Source organism: Echinops telfairi, unplaced genomic scaffold, assembly GCF_000313985.2.
Source record: "Echinops telfairi isolate 266 unplaced genomic scaffold, ASM31398v2 ScPeMD7_7469;HRSCAF=8507_0, whole genome shotgun sequence".
NCBI lineage: Eukaryota > Metazoa > Chordata > Mammalia > Afrosoricida > Tenrecidae > Echinops > Echinops telfairi.
The window spans coordinates 37,683,904-37,695,444 of record NW_022111372.1 but is presented as its reverse complement, the minus strand read 5'-3'; the positions used below and the strand labels follow the sequence as shown (position 1 = coordinate 37,695,444).

General features: G+C 41.3%; 1 protein-coding gene and 2 pseudogenes across 1 annotated transcript in view; 1 reads left to right on the top strand and 2 right to left on the bottom strand.

The window, feature by feature from the left end:
• The window catches only part of TRAPPC10 (trafficking protein particle complex subunit 10), an 89,405-nt gene that overhangs the window by 66,688 nt on the left and 11,176 nt on the right, over positions 1-11,541 (bottom strand). The gene's annotated exons all lie outside the window — the stretch shown is intronic.
• LOC101645779 lies at positions 3,154-3,625 on the top strand (annotated as a pseudogene).
• On the bottom strand, positions 6,115-7,045 carry LOC101645453 (annotated as a pseudogene).

Here is an 11,541-nt window from a genome sequence, read left to right as displayed (position 1 = left end):
CTCTATAAATACCCTTTGCCTCCCAGCTCTTTCCTCTATTTCCCACGGAGGCAATCTTGCTAAGATTTTTTTCCTAATGGACACAGGATGATCAAGAGGCTAAATTGGAATAAGTTTTATGAAATGAGAAAACTGCATGATGAGAAAATAAGCTAGGAAAGGTGCACAGATTTTTTTTCTCACCTGACAATGTGCCTGCACATTCTTTGAGGGTGGTAAGGGCTGTCCTATGAGAATTTCATTGGGAAACCTTACCACATCCACCTTACAGCCCTGATCTTGTCCCTTCAGACTTGCTTTTCTTCCCAAAACTCAAAGAACACGTTAGAAGAATAAGATTTAAATTCTTTGGGGATGCCAAAACTGCCACTTTGACATGGTGGGAACCAAAGAGCACAGACTAGAGAGAAATGCACACACAGCCCTCGTGAGTGTACAGACCTAGGTGAAGGGGTGTGTCAAGAAACAACAGCTTCATTATTTGATTTGTTTTTCAATTGCATGAAGGTTTCTGTGATAGTTACATAATGTTGTCAATTTGAGAGGATTAAGAGTGAAGGGGTGGACGTTAGCCTGTCAATCAGGTCCCAGCTTGCTGACCTCATTTAGAGACAATAAGGAGATAAAAAGCTCACTGGAGGCTGGACACACGCTCAGTCTCTGGGAGACATTCTTGTTGATAAGCCAAATGAAGACAGGCTGATGGCAGCCAGAGCCCCAGAGCTGGAGAAGCCACGTGGAGACCCCTGCCAGCACTGAGATGCGTGTAACACCACTGGATCCACAAAACTTCCCACCCACTGGCCTATGATCATCCTGCATTGGGCATCATTGCAAGAGTTTTGTGAGTCTGAAGAGGATTTACAGATTAGCATCGGACATAAGGGCTAATATCGGACTTATAAACTTGGACTGGCCTGGGATGCTTTCTTAATGTACAATTGCTCTTTCATATAAAATTTTCTCATATACACATGAGTATCTATGAATTTGTTTCTCTAGTCAACCCGGACTGTTTCCATGATTTTTTTAGCAATATATTTTTACTATTCCTGGGATAAAAAATTTTATTGTACACAAACATCAAAAAAACTAACAAATGTCTAGTTTACAAAGCATAAACAAGGTAACTAAAATACAAATTTACTAGTTCAATTTTAGATCCCCAGCAACAAGACATTACAGGTATGGCCACTTTTGAAAACACTCTTATTTTTCCCAAGATAGCAATTATAAGTAAACACAGAAATTTATAAGCCAGACAGTCTGTGTTTTAGAACCACAAGGCCATCATTACGATGACTCCGACCAAAACCTAGTAGCACACACACACGGCAAATTCAATCACCTGCAGTGCTGTACAGGCCAAGGTCTGGTAAAGATGACTGAGTCTGTGGTCAGTGAATCACAAACTGCTATCGTAATTGAGACATCACTTGTTTCATACAGGCAAACCTGGATTACAAGCGGGTTCTGGTCAAAGTCTTTAAGTTGAATTTGTACATGAATGGAAAAGTTCATATGCAATGACAATCAGGTAAATGTTTGTCTCCATAGCATACCTCTCTGTGCATAAAAATGTTTTTAACTTCAAGAGATATTAAAAGACCTGTAACATAGTACTGCTTTGTTAATAATAATGTTTTGATGTGCAGAGCAAAGCAGTACCTTTTATTATGTTTATTTTTTAATAACGGGCTTTATGGTGGTTGATTTGTAACTAAGTGAGATGTTCAGACCCCAGCAGGGGTTGCCTGGACAGCATTTGTTTTATCCTCCCTTCCACCCAAATGACAAAGCAAAGGTTATACTCATTTTATATATGTAGCCTTTCTTTTAGGGGCCATTACAACTGCAAAGTCACAAAGCTATTTAGTATCAAGTATTTTTAAAATTCAGAATTCTGAGTCATAAGTCAATAATAACAAAGAATAATTTACAAGTATATACACAAACTGAACAGGGGTGGGATGACCTGTGGAAGTACAACCTCATGCATATACAGGACAGGCGGCAAAGGGTGTTGGCTACATACATACCATATATATTCTAGTATAAGCCGACCCGAATATTAGCCAAGGCACCTAATTTTACCACAAAACTGCGTTAAAAATGTGCTGAAAAACTCAGCTTATACACGAATATCTCTGGTATTCGTATGTGTATGTCCTACTAATATGCCCATGTATATAACACAACGCATAGCGGGCACAGTCAGGGATTCATCTTAACTATAACCAAATACTTTTCATGCCTGAGTTAGGGGACATCCAGGTCAACTGGTATAACATAGTTCACAAAAATAAAGTTCTATATCCTAATTTGGTGAATATCAACTGGGGGCCTGGCCATCTAAAATACAAATATTGGTCTCTTCCCAACTAGAACAAAGAACACTGAAGAAAAACAACTCAAGGTTCATGAGGACTAATAGACCTCATGAACCCCAGCCTCAACTGACCTGAGACCTGAAAAACTAGCTGGTGCCTACCTACCACTACCAAGAACTCTGACCAGGATTGTAATAAGAGGTCCCAGACAAAAATGAGAGAATATCGTAGACTATAATTCAAATTCACAATAAAGTCCAGACTTACTGGTCTGATGGGGACTGGCAGACCCCAAGACTAGGAACTTTCAAACCTGGAAATGAACCTACTCCCAGAGACTATCTTTAAGCCAAATAACAAGCAGTTCTATAAAGTGAATACCACCACCCATGAGGACACAACTGCACCAAGACTAAAGGGCAAAAGTAAAATTCCAAAGGTAGAGGGGAAGGGAAAAGGGAAGTGGGAAACCCAGGGTGCAAGTGGGAAGAATGCTGACGCACAGGAGAAATGCAACCAATGTCACAAAACATTCTGTGAAACCACTGTTGAATAGGAAACATTTGCTTTGTAAATTTTCACTGAAACCAAAATAAAATGTCAGGAATGAAAATTTAAAGGCTGTTATGTTTTTTGTTGCTATTGTTGCTAATGTTTCTATCATGTTTATACAATTTTTTTTTAATTTTATGAACTGATTATGGCATAAGATTGTATTTGGCATTGAACAGTCTACAGAAGTAACATAAATTATCCAATGAAGTTTGAATATTTCAGACATGAGTTAAAAGCACTTAAAAATCTACCTAGTATCGCTCTCTGTCTTCTCTGCACTAGGAACAGCTCACCTGCTACTGCCCCTCACCCCCTAAAAATGTATGCCCGCGCCAAATTCGTCTCCACCCCTTCCCTGGTCAGGAGCACCTCCCAGCTCTGAGCCGACCACTGTCTGGGTTGGTGCAGAAACGGCCTGAGACACTGACAGACGAGCGCTTCAGCAGCTTGGCAGCCCCACGTTCCCTGACCTCACTCATCCCTAGTCACAGCTTTCAACCCAGCACCGTCTCAAAGGGCACTGACACAGCCGCCAAGTTCACTGGGCTGGGGTTGCCACAGTTGGAGCAGCAGGCTCTGGAGCTGGCTGGGACTGGGTTTGGGAGCTCATCATTGGTGATGCCAGGAACCCTTCTCTGAAGCAGCAGCTCTTCTCCTACGCCCTCCTGGGCCTTGCCCTCTCGGAGGCCATGGGGCTTTTCTGCCTGATGGTGGCCTTCCTCCTCCTCTTCGCCCTGTGAAGGAGCCTGCTTCACCTCCCATAGTTCTCTGTCCCACGTCTCGTCTGCCCTACATGTTGCTTTCCCTGCACCTCCCCCAGGCAGCCCGGGGAAAGAAATGGGCTCAGGGTTTAACAGAGGGAAGACAAATAAATACTGTATTAATAAAGAAAAAAAAATCTACCTAGTATCTTTGATCCAATTATACAGGTTTTTTGCTAAGTTACAAAGGGCTTGGCGTCAAGGGGAAGCATAGCGAAAGCAGTGTCTGTGTGTCGGTCTGTCTGTCTATCTGCATCTCTCTATATATATATAGTCAAGAGAGGCCAGACTCTGCCTGCTCTCTGCACACAGTCCGAGAGGAAACCAAGGTACAGACAAGTTCCAGGACTGGCCAATGTCTTCAAGCCACGGATGAGGAGCAATGCTAGCATCAGAACCCCAGCAGCCCTGCTCCGCAGTCAATCTTTCAACTAGCACAATATAGTACTTATTTCTTAGTTAATATGTAGTTACAAATTAATCTGTTGACACTAGTTGGTTGAATGTAAAGGTTCCAGGACACCTTCACTGATGGAAGTGAAATTTGTCATCTGCTTTATATGGTGTGAATTCATAAACATATAAAAGCAGTAAAAAACCTTAATGCTAAAATATGAAAGAGTAGAGAAATAGAACCGTGACAAAATGTCGAAGAAAAGTAAAATGCTTGACCAGTTTGCAGGTGGAGCTCAGCTTTCTTCAAAACCTGATGCCATATAGTCTCAAGATCAGGAATTTTATTAGTAGGCCTATGATACATAAAATAACTTAAAGGCGTTTATATTTGTAATATTCTCACAGAGAATAATTTTCATCAAACTCTTTAGTAGAATTTTAGTAAAGGTAGACATTAACTTTCGGAAATAGGATATCTCTCATTTTATCTTAAATTGTTGCAGAGATCAGACGTTTGCAGCATGTTCAGAAGACTACGACTACCTGGTGGGTGTGTCACAATAAAAAGGGAGATGGGGGGAAGGCGCTAAGATTGATGTGGTAGTGACTGTACAATTCTCCTTGATATGATTGAGAGATTGAACTACTGAATTGTATGGTATATAAATTATATGCCAATAAAACACTTGGGGAAGATAGATGGGATAAACAATCATGGGACCTATGGTTGAATGTGGGAGGGGGAGACACCGGAAAGTGGGTGTTAACAGACCCAGGGACAAGGGAACAATAAGTGATCTAAAATCTATGGTGAGGAGGGCGTAGGCAGCCTGGTGGGACTTAATCAAGGGCAATGTAACTGAGAGGAAATGCTCAAAGCCCAATGAAGGCCGAAAATGATAGTGGGACAAGAGGAAAGTCAAAGGAAATAGAGGAAAGAAGTAGGAGGCAAAGGGCACTTACAGAAGTCTAAATACAGGCATGTACATATGTAAATATATTTAGTGTATTTATAACAATAGGGAAATAGATCTATGTACATATGCTAAGTATTAAGGTAGCAGACAGACATTGGGTCTCCACTCAAGTACTCCCTCAATGCAAGAATACTTTGTTCTAGTAATCTGGCATTCTGTGATGTTCACCTTCCTGACACAATCACTGAAGACAAAGTAGGTGCATAAGCAAATGTGGTGAAGAAAGCTGATGGTGCCCAACTATCAAAAGATACAGCATCTGGGGTCTTCAAGGCTTGAAGGTAAAAAAGTGGCCATCTAGCTCAGAAGCAACAAAGCCCACATGAAAGAAGCACACCAGCCTGTGTGATCACGAGCTATTGATGGGATCAGGTTATCAGGCATCAAAGAACAAAAAATCTTATCAGTGAGACTGAGCGGGGAGTGCGGAGTGGGGACCCAAAGCCCATCTGTAGGCAACTGGACATCCCCTTAAAGAAGGGTCAAAAGAAAGAGACAAGCCAGGCAGGGTGCAGTATAGAAAGGATGAAACATACAACTTTCCTCTAGTTATTTAATGCTTCCCCTCCCCCCCCCACCCCCACTATCATGATCCCAATTCTACCTTACAAATCCAGCTAGACCAGAGGATGTACACTGGTACAGATAAGAACTGGAAACACGGGAAATCCAGGACAGATAAACCCCTCAGGACCCATAATGAGTAGTGATACCAGGAGGGTATGGGCAAGATGGGGTAGAAAGGAGGAACCGATCACAAGGATCTACATATAACCCTCTCTCTGGGGGACAGACAACAGAAAAAGTGGGTGAAGGGAGACACTGACAGTGTAAGACATGACAAAATAATAATTTATAAATTATCAAGGGTTCATGAGGAAGGGGGTGTAGAAGGAGGGGAAAAAATGAGGCGCTGATACCAAGGGCTCAAGTAGAAAGCAAATATGGTTTTTTTTTTTGTTTTTTAAGCTCTTTTATTAATTTTTCATGCATCCTTAGGTTCCTCAAAATCCTTGATTCCAATTCTCTACTCCTGATAGTGATGATGGGCAAGTGCACACGGGGAATCATCAAAACTGATTGAGGTGACTCGGTTTATCTGACATTGATTAGACATTGAGCCAGGCTAATGCTGGCAGCAGATCCAGTGATGGTAACCTGCCTATCAGTAGATCCTTCCACTTGGTTCAGAATTTTGATCTGCACCCCAGACATTTGACGGATCTTATTGGTTTTGGTGCCTTGACGCCCAATTATGCAGCCAATCAAATCATTTGGAATGGTGAGTTCATGAAAAGTAGTCTGAGCAGACGCATCCAAACCACTGAATCCAGTGTTGCCATGCATCATAGGAAAATGAGACTATTGCATTGCCAACTGGTGCAGCTCGGTCCAATGTGGCTATGGAATTGCATTCTGTCCTTGAATGGTATAGGCCTGACGACCTGCAAAGATGACTGGAGAACTGGACAGCTTGGGTCAGTACAGGATGTTCACACCCTTGTGGGGGGAACTCCAACATGAGCATGCCGATCTGTTTGACACACTCAATGATGGATTGCAGAATGCCAGCAATAGTGATGGTCTGCTCAGTTGAGTTGGGAAGCATATCTCCAGCCACCTGGACCTGAATTTCGCTGATTTGGGAAACACCTTTCCCCAAGAGAGAGCCACACTGACTAGCAGGCACCACCAACCTCAAGGTGACTAGGGGTCTACTTGCAGCTGTGCTATTTGTCATAGAGCTGCTGGTGTCCTCTTCCAGTTTGTCAATGATCATAGCCAAGGTTTTAACGATGGCATTAGTGGGGTCCAACCAAAGTGATAATTCTCTCAGGACAATTTCCTTCTGAGATGTTGCTACATGCACCACTCTCTTCGTGCATCTTCTTAACCAATTCTCCTTTTTTCAGATGATACTGCTAATTTCCTTTCCATACATAAGTAGCTGGAGGGTGAGAGTGACATTTAATCCACCTTCAATCACACCGGTGTCCATGTCGAGCAGTGTTCTGGGGAGCTGGACTTTGACAAGTCTTTGGTCATTGCAGGCGCGAGGCGACTGAGGGGGGAAAGGGGAGTGGGCTGGAAGGGGGATGGCAGGAGGTCGGGAGAGCCGAGGGGGGTGTGTAGAACAATAGGGGCAGGCAGGAAGGGGAGGGGGGGCCTGTGGACAGCCGGAGGAGGAAGTGGGAAAGAGACCCCAGGGTGGGCAAGGGCGCAGGCTGCGGCTGCTCCGGCTGCTGCCTCTGCTGGTCTGGGCAAAAGCAAATGTTTTTGAGAATGATGATGGCAACAAATATAGAAATGTGCTTGACACAGGAAGTATCTATGGATTGTGATAAGAGGTGTATGGCTCACAATAAAATGATTTTAAAATAAATAAATAAAACTTTTAAAAAAGAGCAAAAAGGAAAAAAAAACTCTTGGTGGGGGCTGGGGGGGGGAATCAGACTTAGACTGCAGGGCTCCACATTAAGACCTCTGGTCTAAGACAAAGTAGAGGCTTACATTTGAGGGTACACTAAGTGTCCCCCATCTGGGAGCTCTCAAATATGAACCTGATGATCTCCTACTTGGAAAAAACACTTTTGCAACTTCTTAAGCAATAGTTGGATGGTTGGACCGGGGTGTTGCTATAGTTAACTGCCTCGGAATCACTCACTCAATTCATGCAGACTCCTGCCCAATGGGATGGGGTTCTTTCTCACTGGCTGAATTTCCGAAGCAGATCATCAGGGCTTTGACCTGTTTTAGTTTGGAGATTCTGAATTCTGTTCAGCAACCTAGTAACATGATGGCTGCACTAAGGCCCGCTGGGAATCAAAGCCTAGGTCTGGCTCCATTAAAAGTGAGAACTCTACCACTAGGCCACCAGAGGCCTCCAGACAAGGATCATATCAACTACTTTGAACATCCCTTCCGAGCAAGAGTTTCTATTATTCTATATTTTACAACAACAAAGGAAATATATAATTTATTTTGCCAAAACAGCTATCGCTTAAGTAGGCTATTAACAAAGGAAAGCTGCAATCCAGTATTAAGCAGTTCATTCATATTTGAAAAGCATGAGTGTTTTGGAGGGCACTGTCTTTAAGCATAAGAATGCGTGTGCCTGCCTAACTAAGACTAGAGATTAATTAACTTCCCCTCAATGGCTTTTAGTGGAACAAATGACCAAGTGGATAATAAAAATGTGCAATATCATAAACTGGGAAGTCATTGATGCCTGTTTAATAATGTATAAAGCTTATTTGCAATAAATGATGCACAATGTCAATGTAGTAATGAAAATTAATTAACGGTTCTAATTGCTCCTGGTGGTGCAATGGTCAAGTACTCAGCTCTCAACCAAAAGGTCAATGGTTTGAACCTACCAGCTGTTCTGTAGAAGAAAGATGAACCCACATGCTTCAGCAAAGATTACAGCCTTGGAACTCCAATGCATGTTCTACTCTGTTCTAGAGGATTCCTAGGAGTCAGAATTCAAATCCGAGGCAATGGGTTTAATTGCTAGTTCTTTCACGAGTAAAGGTAAGATCAAATCCACAATTATGGAAAATGAAAACTGTCCCCCGTGGCTCACCCCAGTCTCTGTCCATGAAAGGCTGTCCACATTTGGGCAATGCAGAACAGGGGGAAGGGTTAAGAGGAAAGAACTAAATCAAGATTCGGAGGTGATCCAGTTGGTCTACTTCTCAGATCAGTCTCAAGTCCATACATAAACGGAACCCCCCCATTTTTGGAAGGCACAAATGTGAGAAGCAAAGCAAATGAAGAGTTTTCCACCTCAATGGTCATGTTTAAAGAAAATATTCTGACAGGCAACATGATGAGGATTACATCCATTTGTCAAAAATTTTTTTTTAAACTCATTGCCATCAAGTCAATTCTGACCTATAGTGATCCTCCAGGACAGGGTAGAACTGCCTTGTGGGTTTCCAAGAATATAACTGTTGATGAGAGTAGAAAGCCCCATCTTTCTCCTGTGAAAGGCTAGTGGTCTGGAACTGCTAACCTTGCAGATCGCAACCTAACATGTAATCACTAAGCCACCAGGGCTCCATGTCAGCAGTCACCAACTCTTCTGTGCCAAAACAATGGGTCCCTGCCACTTCCTTGCTGCCTTTATTTATTTTTAAGTGGGGGGGGGGGGGGCGTGCACAGGTATTTTTTTCAAAGAAAAATGGCAACAACCAATTGGAAACTTAATTCTTCAACTCCAATCTTAAGAAATGTCTTACTGCTTTACTATTTTTAAAACAAACCTCCTTTGTCCCCTTTAAATGTTTACCATCTACTCTTGCTGAATCCTTCCAAGAAGCCTGCGCCAGCATACATCTCCAGGTCCTTGTTTTGCAACTCTTACTGGAAAATCTTGTTGCCTTCAATTTTACGTCCATCCTATTTGATGTCCTCCTGGCCTCTGCCAAGGCCTCAACCTTTCCTCTTCCATATCCTCATGCATAAATCACACTTACCTTCCCTCTCTTTCATGTTGCTTCTCTCATTCTTCCAGGACCCAGTAGCTATATAACAATTATGACTGTCAGTCGGTGTCACCAAAGGAAAGAGAGCAGGATGCCATTTTTGATCAGGTTTTATATTGTGGAAGTTTACTGAAAAGAACTACACCCAATGCAGGAAAGAGTAAGTTACAAGATGAAAAGGTACCGTTGCTAAAATCAAATTTTTCTGAAGTCTCAGAGCACTTTACTTATTTTCTATTATTTATTTAACTTAAAAAGACAGCACACGTGCCAATGTTAAAAGGCTGAAGGAAAGACATGTAACTAGGTGACCAGATTTTAACATTGGTAAAGCGGGACACCACTGACAGGGGGTGGTGGGGGTGGGGTGGAAGAAGGGTTCTCAAATAAAAATTTGGTCTATACGGAGCAACAAAAATTTTCAGAGAACACAAAAATAGTATTGTAGTATATTTTTAAAATTTCAACATAAGTACAATTTACAAATACAACACATTAAAAAATTACGTATAATATTATTTTATTCTTTGGCATATTTCTCATTTGAGTGAATTTTTTTTAGTAGATTGCTGTCATTGTTTAAAAGGTCATGAAATTTTTCACAAGAATTTGTTAAATTATATTTCACACATAAAATGGCTCTCAAAGTCTCAACACTTAATTGTGAATTTTCTGATGTCCACACTTTATTTACCGTAGAAAAAACGCATTCAGTCACAGCATTAGTTCCTGGTAAGGACAGTGCATATTCCACAATTTTTAGTGCATTATTGTATGGAACATGGTTTGTTTCAAAATGATGAAATATTTCTAACCATTTGTTCTCTATTGTGATTTTTGCTGATGCCCAAGATTTAACCTTTTCCTTATCAATATATTTTTTAATAATGATACCTCATTTAAAAGATCATTTTTGGAAATATGGGAAATTTTGAGTAATAGGATCAAATTATTTTTGCACATCATTCCAGTACTGTCTGCTAAATTCAAGAAAATTTATGTATTTATGAAATAAATAAATTACTTACCTAAATTATCTGAATAGCTGATTTGTTGACATCACTTGTTTAACTAGCACTAGCATGCAGTACGATGTATATCGTCTGAGAGACAGTTACAAAATGTTTTCATCGTTGCCAATGCCAAAAAATGCCACTGTTCATTAAGTTCAAACAATGGTGGTCGAATTCTAACAACTGATCAACAGTGCGAACTTTGATAAGCAGTTCTCGATAATCAGTTCTCAACAATTATTTGTTATTATTAAAGTTTAACATTATAAAATTAACAAAAATAATATAAAACTCATATCCTGGCGAAATAGCCACATGGCAGCCAAAAACCGTATATTCCCTTCCCGTTCCCTAGCTTGTCATGCATTCTTTCCAAAAATCAGGACTTTTTTAAAACGCCATGGGATGCGGGACAAATTGTTACAAATTGGGACTGTCCCACCAAAAGTGGGAGTCTGGTCACCTTCAACTAGGGAGACCAGAATCATCTACGCTACCATTCAAGAGACAGGGGTAGACTTGAAGTTGAAGAGTTTTTTAAAAAGATTGGATCAGTGCATCTAAATATAAGAATACTGAAGAATTCTCTTGAACCATGTAAAAAAAACTAAAGAAAATATCCAAGCCTAAAGTTGCAATACTGACGGGTTCTATGGGCAAAATATTGCATGATTCAGGAAGCAGCAAAAGAAGATAAAAGTAAAAGAATTCCCGCCACACAGAGGCAAAGCAATGGGGTGGGGGTGGGGCGCAGCGGAACAGCAAGAGAATGGAGCGGCGAGGTCCCCAGGGAATGCTGAAGGTGGACGTTGGGACCAGGATGTGGTGCCCCAACAGACTGGACTGGAAAACACTCCTAAAAGCCAACAAACGATCCTTGAACTAACTACAAGTTTTTCTTTCTTGTGTTTTGTTTTGTTTTTTGTCACTGGTTTGTTGTTGTTGTTTTGTTGTATATTGTTGCTTGGTTTTGCTCTGTCTTGTTTTTGTGCATGTTATTATCTGCGCAGGTCTGTCTA